This window comes from Microcebus murinus, chromosome 2 (assembly GCF_040939455.1).
Source record: "Microcebus murinus isolate Inina chromosome 2, M.murinus_Inina_mat1.0, whole genome shotgun sequence".
NCBI lineage: Eukaryota > Metazoa > Chordata > Mammalia > Primates > Cheirogaleidae > Microcebus > Microcebus murinus.
Window position 1 is genome coordinate 101,772,847 of NC_134105.1, and position 17,201 is coordinate 101,790,047.

The 17,201-nt window shown below is 49.6% G+C and overlaps 1 protein-coding gene and 1 long non-coding RNA gene across 2 annotated transcripts in view; one reads left to right on the top strand and one right to left on the bottom strand.

Moving 5' to 3' along the window:
* S100A9 (S100 calcium binding protein A9) overlaps positions 1-17,201 on the top strand; it is a 442,604-nt gene that overhangs the window by 74,293 nt on the left and 351,110 nt on the right. The gene's annotated exons all lie outside the window — the stretch shown is intronic.
* The window catches only part of LOC142869579 (uncharacterized), a 35,996-nt gene continuing 32,392 nt past the window's right edge, over positions 13,598-17,201 (bottom strand). The window contains exon 4 of the long non-coding RNA XR_012918163.1: positions 13,598-14,839. This is a non-coding gene — a long non-coding RNA (uncharacterized LOC142869579). The remainder of the gene's footprint in view (positions 14,840-17,201) is intronic.

Genomic DNA, 17,201 nt, shown 5'->3' on the forward strand with positions numbered 1-17,201 from the left:
TCACAGAGCCTATGGGCAGGTGTCTTGCAGAACACCTAGAGGACACCTTGCAGATCTGGACTTATCTCTGGCTGTGACTTTTTCCAGGCCACCGGATGTCCTTCCCCAGTGACTACTGGAGCTTGTAGAACATCCTCTTATCAGGGAAGGGGATGTCTCATAAGTAGTTTTTAAGACAAATGACTAGTTGGCAGCTCTAGGGCTGAGGGGAACATGGGCACTAGAGGAAGACAGCTGGTGCTCCCCACACCTGACACACACAGGCACGTGCACACAGGTGCTTGGCCCCCAGCTTGAACTCACCTGATGCACTGACGACTAGGGGCTTATTCCTCCTTCTTTAGAAGAGACTCAACACAGGGTAAGTCACCCCTTTTAACCACTTCGGTACGGTGCTCACCAGCCGTGAAAACTTGCCCACAGCCGGCACTCACAGTCCGCACGAATCCATTTTGCTCTTGTGTGATGAGGAAAGCTTTAAAGCACTGAAAGCTTGTTTTACTTTACAGGCAGCTTTACTTGTAATGTAAATCAGAATAGGTAACATATACATATATGTTTTCATTATGTTGTTTTTAAATGTTCACAATTTTATTTTGATAAATGAAAAATTAGAAAAGTCATATCACGACTGTCAGCTAAAGTCACTGTGCATGTTCATCTGTGGCTATTGACTATAGTCGACATTCGTACCGAAGTGATTAAGGGAATCAAGAGTGGAGCAGGGTCAGACCAGATGACAACTTTCTTGTCCCCTGGGTGACAAGAGATAAAACCAAAGGGCGAGTGGTCTTATTGGGAGGATTTGATCTCACCAGGGACACTCCTTAAGTTCTCTGTACCTGTCTTCATCCCATTTAGAATCATAGGCTATTGCTCAGAAACCCTTCTGTCTGTATTCCAGGGAAAGGAAGCTGACGATAACCATCTAGAGGAAAAGGGTTTTGGAGAAACTGGAAGGTTGTCCAGCTCCATCTACCTTTCTATGTTGGGGTCATCCCTCCGGCTTCTCACCCAGTGGGCAGCAAGGAGCAGGTGGGCTGTCGGGGCTTCCCAGCAGGGAGACTATGTGGGCAAGGCCTTGGCAATGAGTGGCAGTGGGCTGCCTGCCAGGGATGACAAGCAGGGCCCTACTGATGGGGCATCAGGCACACCAGAAATCCCAACAGAATTTAGATTTTAACCTGTAGACACGGGGAGTGAGGGGCCTTTGAGAGAGTCTATGTAAGAGAATGATGGGGGCTCATACACATTTGCAAATTGTTTATTCTGACATAATTTCAGACTTACAGAAAAGTTTCAAGAATTGTACAAAGAGTCCCTGGATATCCTTCACCCAGATTCACCCAGATTCCTAAGTATTCATCTCTCTGTCTCCCCCACCCACACCCATACACCCACACCCACCCACACACACACTCTGAATGTGTATTTACATGTATATCATATGTATATAAAACACATATAATGTATATTATATGCATATGTACGTTTTGTTTTCTTTTTCCTGCACATTTTGAGAGTAAACTGCAGATATGATGCCTCTTTTCCCCTAAATGCATCAGTGTATATTTTCTAAAAGCAAGACGTGCTCTTATATTTGCCTTGCAAAATGATCATCTTGGCTTCCATGTGGAAGGCATTTTGCAGCGAAAGGGCAGACAGGGAGCTGGGCGAGGGGAACTCTTTCGCAACACAGGCCGAGGAAGGATGGCATGGGGGGGCGTTGCAGGTCTAGGGCTAGGTGGACGGGACTGGGTAAGTGAACGTAGCTAGAGGTGGCGCCGGTGTCAGGCCAGGGCTGCCAGGCAGGTGGCTGGTGGTGGTGCTGTTCACTGACGTAGGGAGGGAGAGCGGGGGGAAGGGACAGCAGGGGGGAGGGACGGCAAGTTCAGTTCTGGACATGTGGAGACCAACGTGCCTTTGGGACATCTAGATGGAGACTTTTTAAATAAACATATTCATTTTATTTAACTGACAAACAATAATTGTGTATATTTGTGGGGTGCAATGCATGTATGCATAGATCAAAACATCACGTTGTTCCCCAGATGGAGATACTGAGGCAGCAACTGATATACCGGGATCTGAAGCCCAAGGTAGAGGCCCGGTCTAGAGCAGGAATCTGCGAGTCATTAGCAGAAAGGTGGTGACTGGAACCACGGGGTCAGCAAAGGAGAGCAGGAGCCTCCTTGAGGCAGATCTGCAGACTCTCAGACTTTTGGGGACTTCATTCTGCTTCCTGGGCCCAGACAGGATAAAGTTAAGCCGTAGTCCCATGGGGTGTCAGAGTATCCCAGGACTCCCCCGTCACGAGGATGAAACCCCTGGGTCTGGGCACAGAGAAGCCGGGTGGCTGAGGAGCTGCCTGTGGGGGCCTTGGAGGTGAATCACTCCCTTCTCACAACTAGAGGCTTCCTGGGAGTCAGGAAGAGGACAGGTGGCGTGAAGGGGTTAATCCTCTCTGGTCTGAGAGGCTGGGTAAAGGCAGGGGAGCCTGGGCCTGCCTCAGTGAGGTCACAGTGCAGGCCACAGCCTGTCTCTGGAGGACAGTGGGGCAGGCAGGAGCTGTGCCCACATCCTGGGGAGTCCGGGAGAAGCCGGGTGGGGCACAGCGGGCTCCCTCTCTAACAAGCCTGGTCCTGCCACTGTTGCGGAGGCCTGGCTTTGGGATGGGGGCACTGTGGGATGGGAAGAGAATTTCCAGCTGAGATTCTGACATCAACCAAAGTCCTAATTTGTTTGGTTGGTTGGTTTTGGTTTGGTTTGGTTTGGTTTGGGTTGGGTTGGGTTGGGTTGGGTGTTTGGTTAGATACCCAGAGTTCAAGTTCTGACATTTACAAAATGTGACCTTCAGTAAGTCACTTCCCTCTTCTCATTCACCTTGTCTGTATTTGTCAGTGATAAGCCTCAATGGTCTGCTCTAGGGATCCCTGGGTGTTTTCATTTCGCTAAACCTAAATGTAAAGAAGAAAACAAAAACAGAAGACCACAACGCAATCAGTGGAGAGGGACAGTTTTTTACCTTGCCAAATAAGAGCAAAGGCCTTTTATAATTCCTATCACTTCATCGAATAGAGGTAACTTTAATGCTAATAAGCGTAGGAAGAGTAGAGTCACAAAAAACAAACACGCAAAAGACCTTCCCAAGAAATAAAAGTCAGCAACCTTATACCAACTTCTATAAAATATAAGAACACTTTCTCATCTCTCTGTGGCTCGTTGGGAAGGCCGTCAAGGGCTGACACAGTCCTTAGAACAAAAGACGGGAATGTTTTGTCTGATTACTGGGCTCCTTCTGGCTCTGGCACCTGTTGGTCTGCAATGCTTTGCAATCCTTGACCAAGGCCAGGGAGGAGGACGGGACCTTCTGGGCCTCCAGCTTCCTTGCTTTGGCTTCTTTTGCTTCTTTCTAGTGCCCAGCACAAACCTGGCTCCCAGCAGGGGCACCTCCCTCCTCCCACTCCTCTCCCACCGCTGCCGGCTGCTCCTCCTGGGGTGCCTGCTCTGTCGCACCCAACCTGTATGAATGTAAGTCTTATCTTTCCTTTTCCTGCTCCCAGGCCTAATCCCCACCTTCACCAGTTTGGTCCTGAGACTCCTAAGGGTCCCTGGACTCCTCCTTCCCTTTCCCGAATCCTTGCAGTCCTCCAGTCCTGTGCACTCTTCGTTCAAGTCATCCTTAGGCCTGCCCTCTCTTTCCTCTTCCATCACTGCCTTCCTAGGTCAGAGCCTTGCCATTTCTTCTCTCCCTGGTCCCTGCCTCCCTTCACCCACCTCTCCATGGTGCCACTGCCAAACAAGTCTCCAAAACGCTTTCAGTCGTGCTCCTCCATTCCTTCTGGGAAAGTCACACCATGTTCACGCCAGGAAAGGGCCTTAGAGATGATCGTGTTTACAGAGTAAAAAAGCCTGAGCCCTGGAGAGCAGAAGCCAAGTGTTCAAAAGCACTCAGCCAATCCTTGGCCAAGCTACGAGAATACCCAGGCCTTCTAAATGCACACCAATGCCTTTCCATCTTCCTATGCTAAACAGTAGAATTTTTTAAATGTGTATTATGCCATAAAGGGCCCCCTCTGCATTGTTTAGAGCCAGGGCCCAGGCTCCCACCCTGCAATTTCTGCAATCCTGGTTAGGTGGATGCCAGGGCCTCCTCTGGGGGCTGGTCCCACGCCCACTGCCCATTGCTCAGCACCACTGACCAGCCACCGCAGTCACGTCGCTTTGCTGGGTACCAGGATACGGCCATGGAGTCAGTGTTTCTGCCCACAAGGCGCCCACAGTCTAGGGGCCTTTCCTGTCTTCCCCGAGGCCTTGCTGCCAAACCAGCCCCATCCTGAAGGCTGTCCTTTGAGCTCCTGCTCCACCTTGCTCCCTGTCACCCCTCAGGTCCTGACTCATGGCTCTGGCTCCCAGCTCCAGCTCCTCTGTCACATTGGGCTAGACTTATCTCCCAAACAAGGTCATAAGTTCCGAGAGCTCTGGGCCTGGGTACCACACAGTCCCCAGCCCCCACCGCACTTGGCCTGGGGACTGCTCCCTGTGCATGGGCTGAACAGCTGGACGCCTGCAAAGATCAGCCCCTCGCCTCTGCCCAGCTCGGCCCTCGTCCTCCTCAGGCTGAATGTGCTGCTAGTGCCCAGCACTAGAGACTAAGCAAGTGGGTGTCTATTGGCAAGGCAGAGGCCCCTGGGGGGTAGGGCCCTCCACCCACCTTCTGCCCCCAACACACACCTGCTTCCCCAATCCTTATCATCATGTTCATGAACACAAAAGTGAAACAGGGATGAGATGAACTCCTAGGAAAACCTTCAGAGGAAAGAAATGTTCTCAAGAGCCACAAGGAGATAGCCATATGGCAGCGATGCCGCAGTGGGACATCATTGCCTGGTGGATATGGACCTGTGGCAGGTGGCGAGTGTGCACATATGTTTTAGAAATTGGTAGAAGATGCCACCTTCCATCCCATCAACTTTACTGAGTGCCAGCCTTATGCCCCCATGAACACTTGGCACCAAAGTATGAGAAACAGCAGTGTGTGTATATGTGAATGCATGTGTGTGTGTGTGTGTGTGTGTGTGTGTGTGTGTGTGTGTGTGCATACGAGACAAAAGACTGGGGAGAGAGAGAAAAACAGAGAGCAATGCTGATGAAGGTCAGTGGGTAATACCATCCCAAGGGTTTGTCATGGCTTCTAGATTGCCATTCTTTTCCTGTCCACAGGCAGTAGAAGCAGTACTGCATTGTGCATTCTTGAGCTAGCAGACTCCACCACACAAAGCCTTTTCTAGGTGATCGGGGCACATGCTAAAAAAGATTGACAGGATTTAACACCCCAAAGCCCATGAGTTAGCCAATGTTCACACTTTTTCCAACCATACAGGGATCATTCTGGTGACATGTGGGCTTGATTTCTTTGGCTAATAAAAGCCAAACAATTGAAAAATATCTATAAGAGCTGGAAGTAGGAGGCTAAGTGGCTATGGCACAGTTTTACTAACCCTTCCCACTTACCCAGGCCCTACTCACAATGACAGACCTGCCAAGCAGGCTCCCCTCGGCCTTGCTGCCTTGGAAAGGCCAGCGCCTGGCTGTCCTTGCTTCCCCTGCCTCCCCAGCACAGACAGGTTCAGTGCCCGGCAACGCAACACAAGTGCAGTTCATCTTGATAAATAAATGATTAGCCGAGATAACCACCTTGCACAGTCTTTCTTCTCTGCTATTAGGGACCCGGGCTGAGATCCCTTTCTAAGGTCATCTGGGGCTTCTTCTGTCCAAGTGATGCCAGGTTGAAGGGATTCTCCTCCTGATGGGGCCTGCATTCCTCTGGGTCTCTTTTAGTTCCTGGCCCATGCACAGCCTGTGATCCCAGAGAGTTAGGGCCAGGATATAAAGCAGACACCATTGGGTTCCAAGCCTGTATCTTCTAGACTTGCAGCATGGCTTCCCAAGATCTTGGGATGTTCCAAGACTTTCAGTAGAGCCACAGCTAAATTCCATGTCTGAGATGTAAAATGTACCATCCTCAGGACTAGCTTGCCTATTTCCATTTCTCTTGGTCAAGCTCTTTTATTTTTATTTATTTTTTTAATTGACAATTAAAAATCTTATATTTTTCTGGTGTACAACATGATGTTTTGATATAGGCATACATTGTGGAATGGCTAAATCAAGCTATTTAATATATGCATTACCTCACATACTTATCATTTTTGTGTGGTGAGAAGATTTAAAATCTACTCTCTTAGCAATTTTGATATATATATAATATATTGTTATTATCTATAGTACCATGATGTTCAATAAATCTCTTGAATTTATTCCTCCCAACTCTTTCATCCAAGAGCTTATGAAACTGGGTGGCCAGTGCCACGACTCATCTTCAAATGTTTGCAGCTGTTTATTCCACACTTCTAAGAGTGCATCTTACCCTGGGATTCAGAGCCCCATTCCACGGAGCACCCAACAATTGTTGAGCACCCATTTTGAGCCAAACACTTGCACGTACTTTACGTACATTGCGTTGCCCATTTTAATGCTCACAACTGACATACGGAATGGTATTATCATCCTTTGTAACAGAAGAGAAAAATGAAGCTTAAAAACATGTAGTGCCCAAGGTCACCCAACTGGTAAAAGGCAGAGCCCCACTCTGGGCGGTGCTTGGGGCATTTTCAGAGGTATGCCCCATCCTTTGTCAGATGTGAGAAGCATCCCAGTCCGTGCCCTGTGCCATCCCTCTGTGTCCGAGGGACTCTGACAGGAGTGGGGCGGAAGAACCGGGACTGGGGCCAGGACCAGGACCAGGATCAGGACCAGGCGATACGACGCACTGTGAGCTCACTCCAATGAAATGCTGCTTGGTCCCCCACCCACCGCCTTATGATATTCATTCCCTGGGAACCCTGGAGTCATATGTGTATGTGACTTATGCATATGTAGATAGAGAGATTCCTACTGTCTAGGTAACCACCCAGTTTCTCTGAAATGAGGCCTAATGGTTTTCCCAATAGCAGGGGGACAGAGGGCTCTGGCTGCCATTTACTGCTTAAATAACAGCAGGGAAAACACCAAAGCCTTGTCTCCTAACCAGTTCAGGCTGAAGGTGGCTCAGAACCTGGCTTAAGTCAAAGGGATGACCTTGCTAAGTTTAATGGGTTTCCAAGAGAGCCATTCCCCCCTCCGCAGTTTCTCTTGAAACAATGCTATCTGCATACCCAGCCCAGCCCACCCCTCCCCTCTGCCAGCCAGAACACCCGGAACACTGCTCTCCCAGCCCCCACACCCAGCATGGTCGGAATGCCAGCTTGGGACCATCCCAGATGCCAAGGTTCTAAGTCAAAAGTCACGAGTAGGTTTGGAAATCCAAGGAAGCCAGTTCTCATAAAACGATGGGGAGGTGGGGCGAAGAGATGTCATCCCCAAGCCCCGCCATGCCAGGAGGGAGGCTGCTGGCCCTGGGGGTGAGTAAAACCTGAAATTTGAGGAAGGACAGGTGGATCCTATTGTGATTAGGGACTAATTAGGACATCCCAATCCTAGGCCACCTCATGGCCTCAGGCTGATTGGAAACGTATAAAAGGCGGGTAGGCTCAGAGCATCCCAAACTCCACAGCATCTCGTCTCAATCCTCCAGCCGCTGGTGAACTTCGGTAAGTCTGGAGAGGCAGCGCCTCTCATAGCAAGCTTGCTCCCCGTGTGTCCCAACCCCCGACTGGGCGCTGGGACTGGCGCTCTGGGTGGCTGGTCAGAAAGGATGGCCTCTCTCTTCCGTGTCATTTGTGACCAACTTCTCTTGGATCCTGCCGGCCATCCAGCAGAGGGGCGAGGGAGGCTGGGCTGAGGCGGGGAGGAGGGTCCTGCTGGCATGGCGCAGTGCTGCACCTGCTGGGTGCTAGGAGACAGTGGGTAGAAGGACAGGGGACCACCAGCTCTGGGCACAGCAGCTGGCAGGGCTGCCCTTCCAAGGAAAAAAAGATACAGGGGGAAAAGAAAACAGGCCACCTCATGGGGGGCAGAGGTGTGGAGACCCCAAGTAGCACAGAGCAGCCGGGACAGGACGGTGCAGCACCGTGGAGGCTCTGCCCCAGGAATCGGAGGGCCACTGTCCCCCATCTATGCTGAGCACTGTTCCTTCCCTCTCTGGGGTTGCTTTCCTCAACTGTCCGCAAGAGAGGCAAACGAGAGGGTCCACTTCCCCTATCTTTAGAGTCCTCTTTTCCATGAACTCCCTCAGAGAGTGGTTAAGATGTTCCTTTCTAAAGTTTTATAAATTTGTTTCATATGTTGAAGCCCTTCTATAGTGCTCATTGTGTGCTAGGTACCTTGTGCGTGCATGTGTACATGCATACTTACACATTTATGTATGTATGTATGTTTTGTATGTGTGTATTTTTAAACGCTCATTTAATTTTTTAGAGCAACTCTAAGAGAGGTAGACAAGGAAAAGCTTAGCAACTTGCTTAAAGTCACAGTTGGCAAATGGTTTAGTCAGGACTCACCCAGGCAATTCTGTTCCAGATGCCACAGCGTTTGCCGTAGCAGTACCCAGCTGCCTGCTCCGTCTCCCTGTCTTTCCTTCTCACTCTTTCTTTTCCTCTCTCTCTCCTTTTCCTTCTCTCTTTTTTTATGTTTTTCTTTATTTCCTTCCATTCTCTCTCCCTTTCTTTCTTCTCTCCTTTCCTCTTTTCTCTTTCCACATTTCTTCGTCTCAAAAATAGTTGAATGGCTTACAAATACTTAGCCAAAATTCTCTCTCTCTCTCTCTCTCCCTCTCTTTCGCACACACACACACACACACACACACACACACACACACACACACACCTCTTCAATCTGAGATGCAATCAGGGCAAAGTCAAAGCAGAACTGGACGAGATGGTGGCAGGAGGGTCACCTGGACCCAGGGTCTCTCCATGGCTCAGTGTTCCTCACTTCTGTATCTTTCTGCTTCCAGTGGCAAGTTCGGCCCAGAATGTCTCAGCAGAAGCAGAAGCAATGTGCACCCCCCAAGCAGTGCTGCCCCCCTCCTCAGCAGTGCTGCCCCCCTCCTCAGCAGTGCTGCCCCCCTCCTCAGCAGTGTGCGCCCCCACCCCAGCAATGCTGCCCCCCGCCCCAGCAGTGCTGCCCCCCGCCCCAGCAGTGCTGCCCCCCGCCCCAGCAGACCAAGCAGCCTTGCCAACCTCCACCCAAGTGCCAGCAGAAGTGCCCACCCCCTCAGCAGTGCCAGAAGTCCAAGCAGAAGTAAGCCCCAGGCATGTGACCAGAGGAGGCTCTCAGGGAAGACAGAGCCTGAAGTCCCCTGTGGGCCCACAACCCACACCCCCATCAGCCAGGCATCTCCCGCTCACCCCTGCTTCTGGATGCAGCCACACTGTGCCCTTTGGAGAGAGGCAGCACCAGGCTGGCGGCTTCCTCCATTTCTGCCTCTTCTTAATTAGCAGCTGCAATTTCCATCTCAGACAAGGATCCGGTTCCAAACTGTCTAATCATCTTCGCTGACATGCATCTACATTGCCCTGCTGGAAACTTGGGCGGCATGCCCAGACAGCCTTTCTTACCACCCTTCCCCTCGGCTCCTGTTTCCAAACAATTAAAATAGAATTCCTCTGGCTCAAATGTCTCAGTCTGACAATTCTGTTGTTTAAGAATGTTAAATTCCTACACATTTCTTACCCTGCTCCCAACCCAAAGCCCCAGAAGAGCAGGGGCTGGCATGCAGGGGCAGGAGAAGGCAGGAGGAGGAGACTTCTGAGATGCCAGGACATTTGCAAGGCTCCTACCAGGCATGAGTGGTGGGGGTTTCTGCACGACACATCCACAGAAAATGAGGGTGCCACCGGGGCCAGGGGGAGACAGTGCCCACCTGGATAACGTGTGCGAGGAAAAGCCATCCTCCTAGGCCCAAACAGTAAGGGAAACTTCCAGCAAAGAGCTACACAGTAGTGGGAAAGAATCGAGGCAGATGAGTCCTAACTCAGAGAGAACACTCCAGGGGCTGGTGGATCAAAAGCTCAGACTTGTAGGGGGAGCGGGGAAGGGCATCATTTGAAACCTTAAAATTTGTACCCCCATAATATGCTGAAATAAAATAAAAAGGAGCTGAAGATAGGGCTTAAAATTTTTCCCATAAGAAAAAGTGAAGGCCCAAATTTCTTCAAGCTGACCAAATGTGTCATGAGGAGACAGTCTCTGCAAACACTCTGTACCTATGCACACACACCCATCAGCCAATATTTGGTCAAAATCCCAGCTCTCATTACTTGTCCTGGGGATTCTCTTGAGCTATTCCCCACACCTCTTATTGCCCTCCTACTTGCAATTCTCTAAATTCCTGGGGCATTGAAGTGACAATATAATGTAGAACCACAGGTAACCCAAACTTTTTATTTCTATTACTTCAACTACCACCCCCAACCTGCTCCACCAGACCCTTCTCTTACAAAATAGTCCACAAATCGGGGGCATTGGAACCTCCTCTCCTACACCTGCCTCCCCTTTTATGCCTCTGGGCTCCAGGGGAGTCACTGAGAACCAGCAGAAGTACCCCAAAAGAGAAGAAAATAATATAAACTAAATCTCTAGATTATCCCCAACATATTTTACAGACCCTAGAGGACACAAAGTTAACTAAAGACCAACCTTTTAGCATTGTCTCTCCAGACAGTGGGGTCTTCTTCCTCCATTGTACCTCCACCCATGCCTTTCAGGTCTCCCCATCCATCCATTCATTTATCTTTCATGTATCGTCTACCCCTATTAAGCATACCTCTCCCCTTGGCTCAGAATGTGATGGACACTGCCAAGCAAGACACAGAAACAAGCGCAGGGCTCTGGGCCTCTTGGTTTAACAATTGCTACAAGAAGACCGAGCCTAGACCCCAAGACAATGAAGAACAATAGGACAAGGCAGCATCTAACGAAAGGATGATGGGTGGTCTGATACCTCATTCATGCTTTCCAGATTCAGAGAAGACAGAGTGGGAACAGTGGAGGCTGTTGAGGGAGGAAGGAGAACTTGGCCATCTCAATAGTCATAGCACCTCCCACAGGGCTCCCAGAAATATCTGCTTAGTGACGCACGCCTGGAGAAGGTGGGGTGTACAGTGGGAAGACCAGACAATAGGATCTGGCTAGGTAGGACAAAAAGCAATCCAGAATTGGGCACCGCAAGAGCCTCTGGAGCGAGTGCCAGGTGCACCCAAAAGGGCATCCCTCCCCCATCTAAGCCCTAGAGCGGGGTGGTAGGGAAGCACGGCCACCCTCACATGATGAAACCACAGAAATCTGGGCAGATCATTTCAGTTCTGTGCCCTATGTCTCATAACCCTTTCCTCCAGAGAGTTGCATTCAATGGAAACTCAAGTTCGACATGCAAAAAAGCATTGAAAAGTTATCTGAATCTTAACTGAACTCCCAGAAAATGATATAAAGTTTTCAACATTTTCCCACATGTAGGTATCTCATTCATCAAAGCCTCCAAATGTCTCTCTCTCTGGCTCTGTATGTTTTTTTGATCATATTACGGGGGTACAAATGTTTATGTTATGTATATTTTAGTCCTGTATGTTATCTTCCCCAAATTTCTCTCGTGCGAGCTCTTACTTCCCCCTTTTCTTTACCCTCCCTGATTTGGCAACTTAAGATGAGGTTTAATTTTTCCTCTCTGAGCTTCATCTTATTTTCTCCTCTATTAGTTAACAGTTCTCCTCTATTAGTTATCAGTTCTCCTCTATTAGTTATCAGTTCTCCTCTATTAGTTACACATGTACCCATGTGTCTGTGTCTGTCCTTGTGTGCACACATGCTACTAGAGTGAGCAAGCAGTAATCTAGAACCCTCCTCAGATATGAAAGACTGTGAGCAGTTAACCCTGCTGATTTTTCTTTGGTCCCCATCTTACTGGGTTTGGATTCCAGAATCACCTTTCTCTAGCCATGTGACCTGGAACAAATTACATAACTTTTCTAGGTCTCACCTTTCTCACCCATGTGGTGGGGAGAACAACTCCCTCTTGGGGTTGATGGGGCAGGGGGTGTTCACAGAGGCAGTGGAAATGAAGCAGACAGTGTAGCACAACCCACAGCAAGGGTTTGACAAATGTTAGCTATTGCGATTATGACTGTCCCCCGCGTCCTGGTGGAGCAGGAAGTCTCCAGCTAGCACGTTTGCCCTGTCCTCACCAGCTTGAGGATGTGGGCTCCAGAATCTAGTGACACAAAGGTGTGAGGGAGCAGGCCACATGTGGGGGCCAGGGCAAGGCCCAGTGAAGTAGAGCAAAGGGTCTGAGCAGGTGTGCGCAGGAGGAAACACGACTTAGTCCAGGGGGTAAGTATCCCATCTGGTGGTTGCCCTACCCATCCAGAATCTTCCCCTGCCCACAATGGATCCTGCCCTTAAGACTGTCCTGGGCAACTTTAGTCATGATGATTTTCACCTGTCACTTTGTAAAGTCAGCCAAGTCTTTTTGGGTCAGGCTGTGCTTCCTGGGGTGCCAAGACCTGAGGCTGACAAGCCAGGGAAGCACCTACAGGGGCAGGGACTTGACCCACAGCACCGCTGCGGAACATTTATGCACAAAGCCCACTGCATTCCTGCACCACCCTAGTGAGGCAGGTGTGGTTATTCCCACGATGGTGGGAACCGAGGATCAGAGAGGTTCCTTCCTTGCTCATCGTAATAATGGCTTGCAGGTGGCAGGGCAGAGATTCACACTCAGGACCGTCTGGCTCTCTGGTTTATGTTCCTTGTAGCACTACGAGCATTCTTACTGTGCTAGTGGCTGCAAGAGGCATAAAGCCTGGACCTCGTCCTTCCAGATTTGCCATCCACCTTGGGGAAGGCAAACCCAGGCATGTTCACACGGTCCCACACTCACACTTGTTTATGCATGGAAATAAACCCGTACACATTCACATACTCATAAATGTCACACACAGGGCTGATATTCAAAATGAAGTCTATAACCTTACAGACTGACATTGAGCGCTGAGCGTGGAACCCCGCGCAGAGTCCTAGAGGGCCCCTGCCGTCCCACACGTCAGCCTCCCCCTTCCCTCATGGCGTGCGGGCTGAGTGGGCAGCCAGGTGGCCGGTGCAATGGCTATTGCCATCTATTACAAAAATATTATATTTTAAATATTTTAACCATGGATTCAGCAACACGTGGGCAGACCGGTGCATATCTGCCGGACTTCAGCCCTGTGCACACTCGCTCTCGCCTCTCACACACCCTTGCACACACACGCTCACAGTCCCACACGCATGCACTCACGACTCCCTGCACACTGACACACACGTGCTGCTGATCACACTCAGATACGCCCTCACTCACGAACACACACGCACAGACACCCAGATGCACAAACACACACTCGCATTGTCCTTCCCACTCATGTGCGTGGCCCCAGCAGATCGAGTCCAGCTCTGACCCCATGACCCAGTGGCCTGTCCTCTCCCCTTTCTCCAGGCCTCTGCCACATTCCCACAGTGGTGTCTGAGTGACTTTCCACAGCACAGAGGTCTCAGGATGAAGGATGTGATGTGAGGGTTTGGAAGGGGGCGTGCCTTCCTCAGAGAAGTACGTGCATGTGTGTGTATCCTCTTTATTCTGTTCCAAGCAAAGAAATTCCCTGCAAGGGGGTATGGTGCGGTACAGGAAAGAGAACACCCAACCATCTTGGAGCCTGAAACGCCTGGGTTCAAATCCCTTCTTCCTTATGTTTGCCTCAGGTAACCTTGGCCAACTTTAAACTTTCTAAGCTATAAACTGAGAATAATAACTCAAGCTTCTGACAGGCAGTGGTGGCCCACCCTTCCCTCGTCCTCTCCTCCACAGTCCCCCAGGAAAGCGAAGTCATCGCTTGCACACCCCGCTGTGCCGGGAGCCCCAGCCGGTGGTGGACAGCACTTGCAGCCGGGCATCCTCTGGAGGGCGCCTGCCTGTGGGTGCGGCCGGGTTTGGTGGGCTCCACCTTCTCCTGCCTGTCTGTGCCCGTGCCCTGGCAGTCCCGCATTCCTGGGGGAATCACAGACGCCTGGCACGGAAGATGCAGCAGGCATGGCTTATTTCCAGCTATGCTGAAACTCCTTCCGGGTTACTTTGGTGCCATCGGCTTGGCCTGTCTTGTTGAAATGTGTTGTTTTTGTCTGGGGCTTCTGTCTGTGCTCAGAAAACATTCATTTTTGTCCCCAGATGCCTGACTCCTGTTATTGAGTCCTCTGTCTTCTGGAATTTTGGGGTCAGATAGCAGGAATCAGACTATGGCTGCTTCCATATTTTACTCTCGAATAAAATAAAAAGGGAAACATTTTCTCTGCCCCGGGCTCTCCAGGCAGCCCTTTGGCCCGGGTCTCCAAGGGCTGTTGATCTGTAGGATGAGGACGTCCCTCTTCAGTAGGCGTAGGCGGCACTATGGCTCCAAATAAAGAGCGGCAGACAGAGAATGTGAGCCTGAGCGTTGTCCTGGTTCTTCCCCTGGCCTCCAGTGGGAGCCTGCACAAGCCATTCCCTTTGTCTAGGGTTCGTTGTCCTCACCCCTACGTCGTACGTGACAGTGTTAGGCTTGTCGAATTTTCCCTCAGCTTCCTTCCAGCTCTGACTCAGTATGAGGTGACTCGCCGTAATCTTTATTTAATCTCTTCTTCTCCTAACTAGTCACAGTCACGGAAAACCTTTAAAGAGGTACGATCCGGAGCGAGGCCACCTGGTGCTTCTGCACAGAGGCATAGAGAAAGCTCGGCTACAGCCTGCATCTGTGCTTTAGTCCCCAACGCTTAGGACTCGCCTTCCTTCCTCCAAGGACCAACACACAGGCACAGCCTGGGACCAGTTACGCAGCTGGATATAGACACAGACATAGACACAGATGTAGACATAGATAAAATGTAAAACAGTCAGTCACGATGATAAGCAAAGCATTAGTCTGGGATCTTAACACTCATCCTATGCAATATTCAGTGCTCCTCTATAAGATAGTATATTTTTTTATCTTGGACAGGACAGTACTTGGGTCTCACATGCTCTGTCTGGTTCTCTTTATTTGGAGCCAAGTTCTACCTAAGCCTACTAAAGAAGAACGTCATCGTTCTATGGATGAACAGCCCTTGGATACTCGAGCCAAGGGGCTGCCTGGAGAGCCCAGGACAGAGACAGTCAATGTTCCCTTTTTATTTTATTTAAAGTGAGATGGAAGCAGCCATAGTCTAATTCCTGCTATCTGACCTAAAAATTTCAGAAGACAGAGGACTAAATAGCAGGAACCAAAAGTCTGGGGGCAAAAGGAAAGTGAGAACCAAGTAGGTAATAAACTTTGCCCCAGATCATATGGCTGGTAGCTAAAGAGCTGAGATTCAAATATAGGCCTGTCCTGGAACAGAAAGAAAAATACCACATAGTCTTACTTACATGTGGAATCTGAAAGTCCAAGTCATGGAAGCAGAGAGAAGAATGCTGGTCACCAGGGGCTGGGAGGTTAGGGAGGGATTGGGGAGACACTGGTCAAAGGGTACAAAATTTCAGTTTGCTAGGAGAAATAAGTTCAAGAGATTATGCAAATGAGGACTCCAGTTAATAACAATGTAGTGTGTACATTGAAAATCACTAGGAGTGTAGACTTTGTGTTCTCACCACAGAAAGTGATGTGTGTGAAGTAACACACACGTTAATAAGCTCTATTTAGCCATTCCACAAAGTATACGTATTTCAGAACATCATGTTGTACCCTATAAATATATATAACTTTTATTTTTCCATTAAAATATAAATAAAATAAATAATTTTTTTAAAAAAATTTAAAGAGAAGAAAAAAAGATGTCAGAGAAACTGAGGGAAGCATATATAGAAACTCTTTATATTATCTTTGCAAATTTTCTGTAAATTTAAAATTATTCCAAAAAAATTTTTTTTAAATATAGGGCTGTCTTCCATGCAAGCCCATCCTTTTGACTATGGGCCCCCCGTGGTTTGGCTGAAAACTTTTCCAGGGCAGGCAGGGCTGGGTCTCCCTTATTTACATCTCGCTATAGAGGTTAGTAGAGGAGAACTCTGGGTGATGCTAACAGAGAGTCCAGACGAGCTGGCCAGGAGCCCTTTTTCTTGCTAGTAATGGCCTTGAGGAAAGAAGATGTGAATGGTAAGACGAGTGTGCGTGCTGGGGCTTCTCTGACGGGACAGGGTGAGAGGTCAGCGACTGTTAAGACTGATAGACAGCTGTGAGCCACAGTCCCCTCTAGTCCCCATTGAATGTCCCTGTTCCATTCTCCACAAGACTGGATCAGGGTAGTGGCCTTTGCCTTGGCTCCTTGCAGGCAAAGTGTGTGTATGTGTATACATGTTCATGTTTGTGTACATGTGTGTTCACATGCATGCATGGATGCTGTTCCCTTTGGGAACAGTCAGGAAAGTGCCACCAGCTACCATAATCTTAATGACGTTTCCTGTTGTTCTCCCATCACGCCATGTATTATGACTAGGGCTCCCTGCGGGGAGAGTCTCAAAATCAGAATCTTATTTTTTTTAAAGATGCTCATTTTGATACTCCTTGGAACAGACTGAGGGTGTTAATAAAGTAGTGCTGGCTTTGCTACCCTAAGGGGCATGTGACCCATGGTTGCAGGGCAGGTGGCGGTGGAAAGGGGAAAGTAGGGGAGAGGAGACCACACGACAGGGACTGGCGGCTTGCAGAAAGGTGTGCGGGGCCAGCAGACACTCCTGACCACTGGGGCAAGAGCACATGCAGCTCAGACCAGTGGGGCTGATCACAACAAGCTCCTTCTACCTCCAGATTGGGCCAAGAGGGGCTGTCTGTCCCAGGACTGGAAGCCAGAGGAATTTTTGCAGAAAGAACAGTGGGCACTGGGCATTAATTAGAGCAGGCTCTGTGAGAACTCTCCACACCTTACATAAATTAAAGAGAATGCTCTGAGGTTGGCGATGGGAACCACCCCTGAGACAGGATGTGTGGGCCTTCAGCTCAGTTCTTGCTTCTCAAGAGCCACCTTCCATTTGGAGGTCTCTTGCTAACTGTGGCTTCCCTTTTTAAAGCCCTGGGCTCAGAACTAACCTGAAGCCAGCGCAGCCTTTAAACAACAAACTACCCTAAAGGCTCATTCACAACCAAAGGTCCGTGAACACAGAGGTGACGTGTGGCCAGGTCAGTAAGCATGGTTCCTGCATTCTCGGCAGGGACCCCACTGCACGG